The sequence below is a fragment of the Schistocerca piceifrons genome, chromosome 5 (assembly GCF_021461385.2).
Source record: "Schistocerca piceifrons isolate TAMUIC-IGC-003096 chromosome 5, iqSchPice1.1, whole genome shotgun sequence".
Taxonomy (NCBI): domain Eukaryota; kingdom Metazoa; phylum Arthropoda; class Insecta; order Orthoptera; family Acrididae; genus Schistocerca; species Schistocerca piceifrons.
The window spans coordinates 45409703-45424946 of NC_060142.1; positions in this window are offsets into that span (position 1 = coordinate 45409703).

Consider the following 15244-nt stretch of genomic DNA (forward strand, 5'->3'; position numbering starts at 1 on the left):
CTTCACTGCTTATGCTAGGACCTTAGCACCCCCCATCTGTGTGTGATTGTTGTACGTTTTTGACTGGACCATGTATAGCTGTGATGTCCTATGAATATAAGGAAACAACAAGTGTGTCACACATGAATCTTTTCCAGAGCTGTTTGTGTGTGGGAAGATCGTGTTACGTCGCCTGTAAGAAGCAGCAACGTCTACCAACTATCGTCGGTATTCGAGGATCCTGGCCTATCAAGATTGCACTTCATCATACTGCGACATTGCTGCCCACGTTGTTCGGAATTTAACGACTCTCATGCGAATACAGAAGCGATGGGTTAGGGAGGGATATAATCCACGCCGTGCAGGATCTCAGCGGACCCACGTGACTAGCACCTGAGGGGATAGACATAATGTTCGCTCAGCCATGCAGGGCCATACAGTCAGATATCTTGCGTCAGGAAATAACTTTGCTTCAAGAATGATTTCAATGCGCACGAACAGTACAATGGTGCCTAAAGTAAGGGCTGTCAGAAAAGCCACCATTGTTGCGGCTTGATGTGATTCTGCAGTAGAGAGTGGCGTGCCAACAATGGCGCACTCAATGACAACATTGGACACAGTAGTGGCACTAAGTTATGTTTTCAGACGAATCCCGGTTCTGTGTACGATGTATGTAACCATGTGTGTAGGTTCCAAAGAGAAGAAACTTTTCCAGCAGGCACAGCACATGCCGTGATGGTACAGAGTACCACTGGGTACACAACACGAACAACTCTAGTTCCCACAGCCACTGATTTGGACACCAGCCATCACATTTGTGACTTGTTAAGTGGACTGGCTGCGCCTTGTACTCGAGGGCACTATGTTTCAACACAATACAGCCAGACCACATCTTGCTGGCCGGTGTGGCCTTGCGGCTCTAGGTGCTTCAGTCTGGAACCGCGTGACCGCTACCGTCGCAGGTTCGAATCCTGCCTTGGGCATGGATGTGTGTGATGTCCTTAGGTTACTTAGGTGTTGTGTACATAGTTCCACGTAGTCAGCGTGTACACAACTCTCCCACTAGAGCGCTCCCCGCTAAGCTCAACAGTGCAGGCGCAGCGCTCGTTCGTCTCTGCTCTACGAGATGGCGCTGCCTAAGAGACGGACCAAATTCTGCTTCTGCCGATCTGCGTTTAATGTGTAACGCAGCCAATGAGATTGCTGCTAACGTAGAACCTTTTCTCCTCACGGATCACATTCGCGCAGTGATACCTGAATGCTCGAGGTAATATAACGAGTGCACAGACCTCCGATTAGTAAGTCTGCAAAGTCTGTACCAGTCTGCATTTGTCTGTACCAGTCTATAGTCAATTTTCAGTCTGTGCCTAATAAGATTATCATATTCCTATACATAGCCATGAAGAGCAATGCATAGACACTTTGTCCAGTATCACAGATATGTGAGAATAAGATTAACGTACCAAGACTAAAGGAACTTCAGACTGTCAATTGTAAGCAGCATCCAGAATCAAGTTACGTAATATCTATTATTTTAATAAATGTGGGTGAAAATTAATCAAGTTCTGTTTAAAGTTGGTCACCGTCAATCTGCTACTCTAAGTGTGCAAGTGGCATTTCTATCGTCTGACCTAACGGCAGAAGATAAACACGCCACGATAAGACCACGAGACATATTGTTGACACTCGCCGACTTCGTTAGAGCGACAAGTCAAATAATCTGATGGTGTGTGTACCACATTAGGTTTAAGTAGTTCTAAGTTATAGGGGACTGATGACCACAGATGTTAAGTCCCATAGTTAAAAAAAAAAACACACATCTTGATCATGCTGTCTTCTTCTCCCTTGACTGTTCCCTGGCCAGCTCGTTCTTCAGATCACTCACCCAGTGATCTGACAGTGGGCTGCCAAAAATGACAAGCCGCTATTCGCAAGCCACTACCATTGATGCAATCTGGAATAGATCTGGAGCAAATTGTAACGTCGTACCCAAGCTCAGTTCAACTCTTTGCCCAGATGCGTTGAGCACCACTGTTTCTGCCAGAATTGAGAGTTCTGAGCAGTATATGTCACATTATGTATAGCCCTAAGTTCAAATGTTCAAATTTGTGTGAAATCTTATGGGACTTAACTGCAAAGGTCATCAGTCCCTAAGCTTACACACTACCTAACCTAAATTGTCCTAAGGACAAACACACACACCCATGCCCGAGGGAGGAGTCGCACCTCCGCCGAGACCAGCCTCACAGTGTATGACTTCAGCGCTCTAAACCGCTCGGCTAATCTCGCGCTAGCCCTAAGTACTCCATAAATAAAATCGTGTATTCTTACTACTATACTGTGCACAATTAGTAAAGTTTCGTTATTCAAATCACACACCTCCCCAGGTGTTGTAGTTTTGTGGGCAACAGTCTACATATGCAGTAAACTACAGTGCTACAGTAGAATGGAAATTGAGTTCAAAAATTGGTCTATGGAGCCACTCGAGAGCTATACACAAATTGAACCGAGTACAGTAAGATGGGAAACACCTATACTAGGAAGCGAATGATGGAGAACGGTGACTGTGGCTGTAGCTGGCCCTTACTTTGTTGTTCCTGGTTTACATATGTCTGTTTCGTAATTAATGCAGACCAGTGTAGGCGGGTTAGTGCAGAAGCCGAGGCTCTGACTCTCCGGCAGCCGCGCGCCCCGTGCCTGGCCCATACCGGCGGCTGTTCCGGTCGCTTCTTGCTGGCCCCGGAGCCATTGTTCGCCGTGAATCAGCAGCGAGCAGGCCGGCCTTCTTGCTGCCAGCACGAGATTAATTTTCATACAGGACGCTGTTTGCCTGCTAACCGACGCTTTTGTTACGACTGTCAGTCCATTCCTGGGCAGAAAACACGAGCGCCTCGCGCTGTTAGCGTCCGCCCTGTGGCGTGCGCTGCTTTTCTTCTGCAGAACTCGCAAAGCGAGTGATTTGTGGGACCACAGAAGGGTGAGCGTTCTGAAGGTCGGGAGCTTGGTAAACAAACGACAGAACTATCGGCGTATCTTCTCAGCTTTCGTGCAAACAAGTTTTTATTTCTCCACTTAGACATCAAAATGCACAGTACAAATCACAGACTAATACAATAACACTGTGGCGCAGTTGTTGTCATTGCGTAAACAGCTCAACAAAGCCACACATCAACTGTAATGTGCTGTTCGAATGGCACATCCACGATCGCAACGAAAACTGAAAAAAGTTTCAACAGCCAAAATCGCTAAAATCATTTATTCATACACACTGAAGCGTCAAAGAAGGTCGTATTATAAGCATGCGTATTCAAATACCGAGATACGTAAACAGGCAGAATACAGCACTGCGATCGGCAACGCCTAAAAGGACAACAATACCTGGCGCAGATGTTAGATCGATTACTGCTGCTGCAATGGCAGTTTATAGAGGTTTAAGTGAGTTTGAACGTGGTGTATATATATATATATATATATATATATATATATATATATATATATATATATACTAAGATGGTATCTGTCCTTTCGGACGTGTCCGAAAGAACAGATACCATCGGTGACCACGCAGCTCGTTAGAATGAAATTGCAATGAAATGAACACCCCTAGCTGCTTGCAGGCGTCGACATACGTCAACGGGGACAGATGAAAATGTGTGCCCCGACCGGGACTCGAACCCGGGATCTCCTGCTTACATGCCAGACGCTCTATCCATCTGAGCCACCGAGGACACAGAGGATAGCGCGACTGCAGGAATTTATCTCTGGCACGCCTCCCGCGAAACCCACATTCTCAACGTATTGTCCCGCACTACATTCGTAGTGCCCCCGCACTGTTTGTGCATTCGCACAGAAGAAGAAAATGGTCAAGTGGCCGGTGGGCCTTAACTATATAGACTATATTTATAGTCGGCGCACGAGCGATGGGGAACAGCATCTATGAGGTAGCGATGAAGTGGCCATTTCCTAGTAAGACCATTTCACGAGTGTACTGTGAATATCAGGAATCCGGTGAAGCATCAAATCTGCGACATCTGCCGAGGAAAGATCCTGCAAGATCGGGACCAACGACGTCTGAAGAGGATCGTTCAATGAGACAGATGTGCAGCCCTTCCGCATGTTGCTGCAGATTTCAATGTTAGGCCATCAACAAGTGTCAGCGTGCGAATCATTCAACGAAACGTCATCGATACGGGCTTTCGGATCCGAAGGCCCAATCTTGTACCTTCGAGGACTGCACGACAGAAAGGTTTACGCCTCGTCTAGTCCCGTTAACGCCGACACTGAGAACATGTTGGCTGGCCGGACGAGTCTCGTTTCAAACTGTATCGAGCGGATGAATGTCCACGTGTATGAAGACAACCTCATCAATCCATGGACCCTGTTTGTCAACAGTGGACTATTCAGGTTCGTGGAGGCTCTATAATGGTATGGGGCGGGTGCAGTTAGTGTGATATGGGACTTCTGATACTTCTAGATACGTCTGTGACACGTGGCACGTATGTAAGCATCCTATCTGATAACCTGCATCCATTCATGTCCATTGTGCATTCAGACGGACTTGGGCAATTCCAGCAGGACAATGCCACAGCCCGCACGTCCAGAATTGCTACAGGGTGTCTCCAGGAACACTCTTCTGAATTTAAACACTTCCGCTGGCCACCAAACTCTCCAGACATAAATATTATTGTGGCTATCTGGATGCCTTGCAACGTGCTGTTTAGGAGAGATCTCCACCCCTTCGTACTCATACGGATTTATGGAGAGCCCTGCAGGATTCATGGTCTGAATTTCTTCTAGCACTAGTTCAGACATTAGTCCATGCTACGTCGTGTCGCGGCACATCTGCGTGTCCGTGGGGGCCCTACACGATATCAGGCATGGTACCACTTCCTTTGGTTTTTCAGTGTAGATTACCGGTTGCGACAGTTCTCTATATCTTTGAGTCTACGAAAGATGGGACCGAAAATGCTAGGATACTGCAACTAACATAACAGCGCAAGTAATTGTATCCAACATTTACAATACATGGAACAATAACACACGTATGTTTACATCATTACACTATCTTCTCCTTCAGTAGAGTGAGAGGTGCTGTACAATGTGTGTCCATATTGGCATCCAGAGCTGTACTAGAAGTCGTCGTGTCCGTTTAAAAATTAAAAAAAAAGTGTACACACATGCTATTGCGCCGATTACAAGTGCCCACATTCATCATCATGCTACAACTGACAGAGCCCAGCGTAAACATGGATAAGCTCACGTAAACATCGTAACTGACAACGAAAGAATAAATATTAATTAGCTCCGTAGTTGGTACATATACTTTGAATGTATTCGTGATGAAATATTTTATCTTTGACTGTAAATGTCGAGGTACTCCGGAATGTATTAATACCAATCTATGCACATTACCATAAGCCGTACAAAGCGAGCTTTTAAATGGGTATACGTTCTCGTATTTTGATTTTGTATATAGGAGAATTTGGAAAAGAATCCTGCGATAAGGTTTTTTTTTTTTTTTTTAAAGGAACCTTTCCAGCGCCCAAAGGGAGGGAGGGATGGGGGCAAAGTGGGCAGGGGTCACAAGCCACAACCCGAGGCCTGACCAACATGCTCCGTTCCGTTTCCACCCTCTAGAAAACAAGGAAAACGTAGGGAACGTGGCGGGAGGTACAATGAACATTATTTATTTATTTATCTTTTCCTTCTTTTCTCATTTTTATTTATTTATTTTTCTCATTACTACCATCGAGAATATGAGGAAACCGGCGTCACGTGAGGAGGAGGGCGCAGAAAGACGTCAGACTAATTGAGACTATCAACGTATAGTTTTTCCGAGAAGAGTATCCCTATTACCAGTGAATATACCGGTTCCAACTGTGGAAGAGGCGGGAATCAGCTCTTCATGACAGGAACACCCTAGCTCTGGGGTGGGTTAAGTCAGACATTGCAGAGGAAATTGGGGAAAAATTGTCTGTATTTTGGACTGCGGACAATGCACAATGGCGTTCATTAAGGAACTGCCAAAAGTTAAGCATACACTTTTCGCCATCAGCAAACAAGAAGTGTGCTGGGTGTCCACAAACCCACCTCACAGATTTCGTCTTCGCTTGCGGGAAGTATCCCGCGTCAGGAAAGAGGAGCAGTTGAATAGGTATGTTATGTGGAGTCGTATGGTTAATTAGGACACCAAGAACCAGACACCTCTCGCCGATCTGCACACCAGGCGGTGCTCGTCTGATTCCATAACATCACAGTCGACGGACAACGAGGTGTCTGCAAAGTGAATCCTGTGAAGGTGTGACCGGCATACCTGCTTCCAATTGACAGTAAGGTACCATGCAAACTGGACGTCAGTGACAAGATCAGGAGCGAACAATGATCGCCAAACGGCACGCTAGTCGACGTGGGGAAGCTTCCCCTCAACCACATTCGGTGTCCCGAGCTGCTGAAGGAAACCATAGATCGCCTTCGTGGATGTCAATTGGGCCGGCGGTATCACAGTACGGACAAAGCTCAGTTCAAGGAGAAAGAGGCGGAAGTAAAACTTCCGAAAGTTGGATAGGTGCTGAGAGAGAGATTATGGTGCAAGACCTCCAGCAATAGGATGGTAAGGCACGTAGGACTACGGCGCCAAAACATCATGTGAGAGCCAATGAAAAGGGCTACCGCTCTGTGAGGCACATGATACAGACCTAAACCGCCCCTGAACGTGGGAGGGTGAGGGTTTCGTACCTTATCTTGAACAGCAAATCGTGGAAAACAAACGAACCCAATGTCACTAGTATGAGGTGCGCCATGGATGGTGGAATAGGAAGTGTCTGTGCCATGTGGGGTTGACGTGACGCCAAATAAACATTTACGTATTGTGGGCATTGCAGAAGATCGAGTGTTCGTAAAGAGTGATCTAAGGGTCCAGCTCGTAGTTGAGAAAGTAGACGTTGGCAGTTGAGGACAATCGTCCGCCGCAGATCACTTGCGAAATCGAGTTCTAAGCACCGGAGAGTATCAGCTACACGCAAAGGAGCAGGACTGTCCGCAGGAAGTCCTGCACCTACTGCCATGGCACTCGATCTTCGGACGTTAAGGCAGCTACCAGAAGCTTCGCCTTAGGTGGTAATCCATGCCAGTGACCCCTTGACCTCGGCACCACTACAAAGACAGACGACGAGATCGTCTGCATATGCAGTGCAGTTGAACGTGTGGTCACCGAGAGACATCCCAGAAAGGCGTTGACGGATGCCGCATATCAAGGGTTCCATGGCGAATGCATAGAACAGAGCATAGAGCGGGCAGCCTTGACGCACTGATCGACGGATCTAGATGGGAGGAGTAAGACGACCATTGTAGAGCACACGGCACGTAGCTCCACGACGGCAGTATCGGGGTAGACCATATTGCATAGCACCCCTTCCAGGAAGTCGTGATCGATTCGATCGAACGACTGGCTGAAGTCAAGAACTGCCAAAAGTCCAGGCATACGACGAGCGTGAGGAAGACCGATTATGTCCTGATAGCGGCAGAGGGCAGTGCGGATGTTGTTGGTACCTCCCAGAGAAGTTTGATCGGGGGAAACCACGTACCGGGCTGTCCGTTTAAGCAGCGCAGCCAACAGCCGGGCAAAAATCTTTGTATCGCTGTTGAGTAACTTCAAGGGGTGGTTATCGCATATTCGCGAGGTACCCCGAGGCTTGTGGATGGGAATGAGGAAACCGTCTGGAATCGTAACGAAACGTACGTAACGTCTCGACAAATTTCCGTCTACACTGGTGCCAGAAGGGGACGAAATGTCCGTTAAAACTACAGTGGGAGGCCGTCAGGACCAGGCAACCTGTTCGTAGAACCCGCCTTGATAGCGTCATGGACTTCGCGCTCCGTGACGTTAGCAATCAGATCCATCGTCGCATCCACGAGAACCGAGCCGAAGGAGAGTCTGGAGATGGCCGTAATGTTGGTAGGGCGAATGCTGTTCAGAGGACAGCGTAACACAATGTGCATGGAGGGCAGACCCGATATTCCGTTTGGTATCGAAACGCCAGCCATCATCAGTCGTAAGAACATTAATCAAATTCGATGTTGCAGTGAATGTGTTATTCTGATGACAATGCACTGCGGCGACCACAACTGTTATGAAACACATCAGACGAATTCGCCATTGCAAATAATGACTACCATCGGCTGTAGAATGGAATGACGACAGTGAAACTTTGTGCAGGACCGGGACGCGAATCCGTATTTCCCGCTTATCGCGACCAGTCGCCTTACCATTTGGCTATCCGCGATCTACAGTCGATGGTAGTCATTATTCGCAATTGCGAACTCATCTAATGTGTTAATCAAATTCCTCCGACGCTGGCCTCGTTCCGCTATGGCATGATACACAGATGGACGCTCTTGCATTATCTCATCGTATGTGCGCGCCCTGACCATAGCTTATTCAAGGTGGCGGCGGGAGAGGAATGTGAGCTATGCCTTGGCACGAGTCGCCATCGCCTGGCGCCCTGGCTAATACGGGATCATAGGACATTGTCGGAGAATGTTGAAACATAATGCTTGGTTCCGTCGTCACCACGCCGCAACCTCCCTTCCGTAATTAATCAAAGCCTTGCGGAGGGAAGGCTTTGCTCAGAGGATCCACCACGACAGGGGAGACTGATAGGCATCACGGCGTCGACAACAAGTTGCCCACGTAGTCCCGGTGAGCTGCCGTCAGTTGGGTAAAGTAAGGTGGGTCGTGTTCAGTTTCCGTGGTCCACGGCCGTACCTCTGGCGGCAGAGATTGATGGCGCAGATATATGCGTCAAGGTCAGAGAACGCAGATGGCCAGACTTCAGCAGCCTGCACCCCTCTCACAATGTCTCAGGAGATGTAAACACAATCGAACGTTCAAATGTGTGTGAATTCCTATGGGACCCAACTGCTGAGGTCATCGGTCTCGAGACTTACACACTACTTACACTAAATTATGCTGAAGACAGCACACACACCCATGCCCGAGGGAGGACTCGAATCTCTGGTGAGAGTGGCCGCCCGATTCGTGACATGGCGCCTCTAACCGCGCGGTCTCTCCGCGCCACCAAACACGAACGATTCGGCTGGAAGAATTGCTAGTAAAATGCGTAAACCCCGGACGATCGCCATGAAAATGCTCTCAAGAATCCATTAGGCTGAGGTGCTGCAGAATTGTCGTTAGCGCCGCGCACGTACAATGACGTGTTGGTTGGTCTTTGGATGCCGGGGTGCAGCTGAGATCGCCTCCCGTGATAATGCGTCCTGTCAACCCAGGAAGAGAGGCGTGACTGTCTCTCAGAAGAAGGTGGGACGTTCATGGCGACGAACCGAACCAGATGGGTGGAGACATTGACAATCCTGACGCCACTAAACGAGAGAGTCGTACCTCTTACATCGGGGAGATAAGCAAGTGCATCAACGAGGATACTCTCAAGTAAGAGGATCGACACCTGTGGTGAGCGTACTGTAAGACCTTCAGTACGCACACCATCAGATTATTTGACTTGTCACTCTAACGAAGTAGGCGAGTGTCAGCAATATGTCTCGTGGTCTTATGGCGGCGTGATTATCTCCTGGCGTTAGGTCAGACGATAGAAATGCCACTTGCACGCTTAGAGTAGCAGATTGACGGTGACCAACTTTAAACAGAACTTGATTAATCTTCACACACATTTATTAAAATATTAACAAGCATGAAAATTACTTAACTTGGTTCTGGATGCTATTTACAATTGACAATCTGAAGTTCCTTTCGTATTGGTACGTTTATCTTATTCTCACATATATCTCTGATACTTGACAAAAGTGTCTATACATTTATCTTCACGGCTATGTACAGGAATATGGTAATCTTATTAGGCGCAGACTGAAACTTGACTATAGACTGGTACAGACAAATGTAGAACTCGTACAGACTGGTGCAGACAAATGCAGACAAATGCAGACTGACTCATCCGAGATCTGTACACTCGTTATAATACCTCGCACGTTCATGTATCACTGCGCGAGTGTGATCCGTGAGGAGAAAAGGTTCTATGTTAGGAGCAATCTCATTGGCTGCGTTACATATTAATACGCAGATTGGCGGAAGCAGAATTTGGTCTGTCTCTATGGCAGCGCCATCTCGTAGTGCGGAGAAGGACGAGCGCTGCGCCTGCGCTGTTGTGCATAGCGGGGTGCGCTCTAGTGGGAAAGTTGTGTACGTGGTGACTACGTGGAACTATGTACACAACACCACCCCTCTACCGGTAGGGGAACCTTGAGTGATATGTGCTGTAAAACCATGGGAAGCACAGAAAGTTGCAACATGCACTTCCTAAAGGAAATCTATGTCAACGTCCACGGCCATACGGCATGTCATGGAGTAAAGCCAGTTTGTGGCATATGCAAATAGTGTCGAAATTGACCATGGCTATGTGATAATTCTGGAGCACAGGCGATTCAAACACGGGGGAAGCACAGGGAACTCCCTGTTAGGCCCCATCGAAGGGCACGTCACTGTGATAGGAGGGAGAAAGACCCCACCTAGGGGGTCCATCGTTCTGTACACCTCCAGAATGTCCATCCTCAGCATCGACGTCGTCCGCCCAGGAGACAGATGTGTGACCAGGCCGGTTCAGTGGAACATTGTCGGAGGTGCGCCCACAGGTAGCGTCAGTCACAGAAAAGGAGGCAACCGGAGCAGACGCAGGCGGCGCGGGGTCGGTGTCCGGAGGTGGACGCTGACTGGAGATGGAGGCAGGGAAGGACGTCGCGTAGTCAGGCGTCAGAGGATAGCGCAACATCAGTAGCAGGGTCGTCATCCTGTGCAGACATCAGAAGGGGTACGGCGTTGTCTCGTCGGCGACCGTTTCCTTCTTCCTAACATGCTGTTCCGTCTCAGATGGCTGGCGGCTATCGACCGACATGTGGCCAGATGGCAGAAAGGCGGAGATAGGTACAGATTGATGGTCAACAACCATGGGATCGGGACAGACAGCTTGTGCCTGCTGACGGTCGTCGTTCATTTGTATTACCTCTGGCACGGGTATAAGAGAGAGAGGCGAAACGTCCAACGCATCGTCGAGTGGAACCGACACGGGTACCGACTGGTTCCGAGGGGGCGTGGCAGGCTGCACCGCCGCAGACGGGTAATACAGAGGTAACACAGTGGGCGCCGCAGAAGGAGCGACGTCTCCGATCTGCGCCTGAACCAGTCTACGTCGGAGGCATTCAGAATGGGCACGGCCTTCGTGACCAGAACCTGAACAGGTGCGCGGCTGGCCATCGTTCAGTACGACAGCCCTGCAGCCGGCACTAAGCAAGTAGTAAGGCACGTGTTTCCGTAGTTCAGTTTTTATGTGACAGACACCACTGAGGATGTTGTGACTTGGCAAGACAGCCAAGCCACTAGGAGAGGAAGCCGAAAGGCACGCGTTGAAGCTCACGCAGGCTGCCGTGAGGTCTGGAACAGGTAAGGGAATTTATAGTAGCAAAGAACGTAAGTAACTACTGGAATACTTAACTTTAATTGATAATGGGTGAACATCGGTCTGACGGTACATGTATCACAAGATAAATAGCAAATGATAATGGCGCCTTGCTAGGTCGTAGCAAATGACGTAGCTGAAGGCTATGCTAACTATCGTCTCGGCAAATGAGGGCGTAATTTGTCAGTGAACCCTCGCCAGCAAAGTCGGCTGTACAACTGGGGCGACTGCTAGGAAGTCTCTCTAGACCTGCCGTGTGGCGGCGCTCGGTCTGCAATCGCTGACAGTGGCGACACGCGGGTCCGACGTATACTACCGGACCGCGGCCGATTTAAAGGCTACCACCTAGCAAGTGTGGTGTCTGGCGGTGACACCACAGAGGACACGGTATGTCTCGAACTTCTTCCACGTTTCACCCACGTGACTGACGATGTTGCCGTAATGTTTAAAAGCGGCCACCACAGCGTCCTACGTTCCTTAGTTCGAAGACCCGCAACGTTCGGAGGCTAAAAACAGAGTGATCAACCGCCATAGTCCCTGTATGTCCGTCAGAGTATCGAAACTTGAGCTCATCAGCGTGGCGCCATGCAACGTAGGCGCACAGCTCGTCATTCACAAGCTTTATGTACACAGTAGGACCGAGGACCGAAAAATGTATTCAGAGAAAGTTTTGTGGCGGGAGACGCATTTCATCTCGTATAAAACGTTAAACTTAATACTCCTTCTGTCGTTAGTGGTCTAATGAACAGCCGGCCGTTGTGTCCGAGCGGTTCTAGGCGCTCCAGTCCGGAACCACGCAGCTGCTACGGTCGCAGGTTTGAATCCTGCCTCGGGCATTGATGTGTGTGCTGTCCTTATGTTAGTTAGGTTTAAGTTGTTCTACGTCTAGGGGACTGATGGCCTCAGATGTTAACTCCCATAGCGCTTAAAGCCATTTGAACCATTTGATCTAATGGAAAAGTTAATTTAATTGTTGCTTGGTGGTAAGAAAACGTCATGATGGTCAACAACCGCGCTCTCGCACGCAAGCAGCACAACAGGCGAGAGGCAAACTAGGAGTGCTCGCCTCACCACAGCCAAAGGACGACTGCCCGTTACGTCACCGCAGCACTATCGTCAACACTGCTGCACGGACTACAGAAGTCCGGTGCCCTCCCCAACACCAACTTCCATTCATATTTTCAGTTTATTTTCCCCTTGAATTGTCACTATTGCTGGATCTCTACGGCATTGGAATAGCACCCCAGCGTTGGACGTTATGGGGAAGTCCCGAACCTCAAGTGATCTTATGGATCTTATAATTAAATTCTTCCTGAGACATTTAAGTCTGAAATGTGAAGAAATGATTTAAAATTTGTGCCACAGGTCCAAGTCCCGTCCGTAACAAATGGAAACATCACGCTTGATGTTAAGGATTTACTGCGTGCCATTTTAAGCGGAGGCTAATTCACTATGTATCTAAATGTCTACAGCGTGATGCCTCCTGTACTGCGTGGCGTACAATTATACAGTCTTGCACGTACATTCAGTGGTACACATTCTGGAGAAAAACTGTATGACGAAATTTTAACCCCGGATAGCTGATGCCTGTAGGAACCGAAATTACTAATGTTGTGTAGGTCGACAACGCACCATTTTTAAACCACGGAAACTTGGCGCCACGCGCTCCGATTGGCCGTGGGATTGCCCTGTTGCCGTTTGTCTGTTGACAGGCAGCGCTATGGTTGTCGGTTCCCACATACAAAAGTCCCTCGCCCCGTCACTGCCCCAAAGTGATACGCACACGTGTCCAATAGGTCTTGCTGTTTGTCTCCACGTGACGTCAGAGGCACCCCTACGTAAGGTTCCCTTCGGAGCACACTCATCACCTGCGATTTAGTCACACTGTAAGCATGGCGGCACAGTATTCGTTTGAAGCACAACGAGGTATTGTTTTTGTTTATGCACTAGCCGACGGTAATGCGCATGCAGCTCGACGGTTGTATAAGGAACGGTACCCACCAAGAGCCACCCACACCCGCAAACGTTTACAGCAACTCACCAGCGACTTGGCGAAACAGGCTTTTTAGCGTGATACTATGGTGATGCAGGAAGACCTCGAACGAGACGGGATGCTGGATTTGAAGATACTGTTCTCGAGCGCTTCGAAGAAGCACCTACGACAAGTACTTGAGCGGTTGGACACGACATGGACGTCAATCATCTGTTAGTCTGGGAGGTTTCGAGGGATGACGGCCAGTATCCATTTAGTTTCCACCCTGTATAAGACTTACATCCTGTGGCGGAATATCAACACAGGCTAGGGTTTTGCCGATGGTTTCTGCAAGGTGTATCGCGAGATCCCGACTTCGCCGCCATTTTGTCGTTTACTGACGAGTGCACCTTCAGTCGGGATGGCACTCGAAACGTTGATTCCTGGGCAAGGGGAAATCCTCACATCACGTACGTCCACGGACACCAGGAGCGATTTTCGCTCAACATTTGAGCAGGCATTGTGTGTGACCATTTGATTAGGCCGTTCTGTCTATCTCATCGACTTACCTGTTCAAATGAGCTTCACTTTTTGCAGGAAACTCTACCCAGCCTGCTGAAGATGTTCCCCTCTACATACGGCTACGCATGTGGTTGCAACATTAAGGGGCGCCCGCACTTAACAGTCGTGCTGTACGCGGATATTTAAATGAACTACTCGACGGCCGCGTAATTGGCAGAGGTGCTCGTAGAACATAGCCCTCGCGATCACCAGACCTCACGCCACCGGTCATTTTCCTGTGGGGATTCTTCAAGGATCTAGTTCACCCACCCGGAAGCGAACCACCTACAAACGAAGAGGAACTAAAGGATCACATTCAACATGTCGCCGATCACATCAGGGCAATGTTAGGAATTTTTGGAAGAGTTCGGCAAAACACCGTTCGACGTTACCAAGCTTGTGTCGCGTCAGAGGGTCACCAGTTCGAGCACCTGCTTTAAGCCAGCCGCAGTGGCCGAGCGGTTCTAGGCGCTACAGTCTGGAACCGCGCGACCACTACCGGCGCAGGTTCGAATCCTGCGTCGGGCATGGATGTGTGTGATGTCCTTAGGTTAGTTAGGTTTAAGTAGTACTAAGTTCTAGGGGACTGATGACCTCAGCAGTTAAGTCCCATAGTGCTCAGAGCCATTTGAACCTGTTTTAAGTAAACAATGTCCTAGCTACAGGAAAGACCATTTTCAGGGCCGACACAGTGTGTTCAAATGGCTCTGAGCACTATGGGACTTAACAGCTGTGGTCATCAGTCCCCTAGAACTTAGAACTACTTAAACTTAACTAACCTAGGGACATCACACACATCCATGCCCGAGGCAGGATTCGAACCTGCTACCGTAGCAGTCGCACTGTTCCAGACTGCGCGCCTAGAACCGCGAGACCACCGCGGCCGGCACACATTGTGTAAAAGACTTTCTGTACGCGAACTAACAGCTGTTGACGTGTTTGTTCCCGGTACGTCTTACCATGAAACTACTATGGGTGTGTCGGGACCGCGGCGGATTCGCGCCAAGGACCTCAGAGTGGAAGGCTGGCACGCTACCAGCGAGCGCGCGGGCCGCCTTGGATACATCTCCGGCAGGCAAAGCATTCGCGGCCATGCGTTGTCCAGAGCATCTGGCAACAGGGCAATCCCGCGGTCAATCGGAGCTCGTGGTGCCAAGTTTCCGTAGTTTAAAAATTGTGCGTTGTCGACTTACACATTAGTAATTTTGCTTTCTACTGGTATCAGCTGTCCAGGGTTAAAATTTCGTCACAC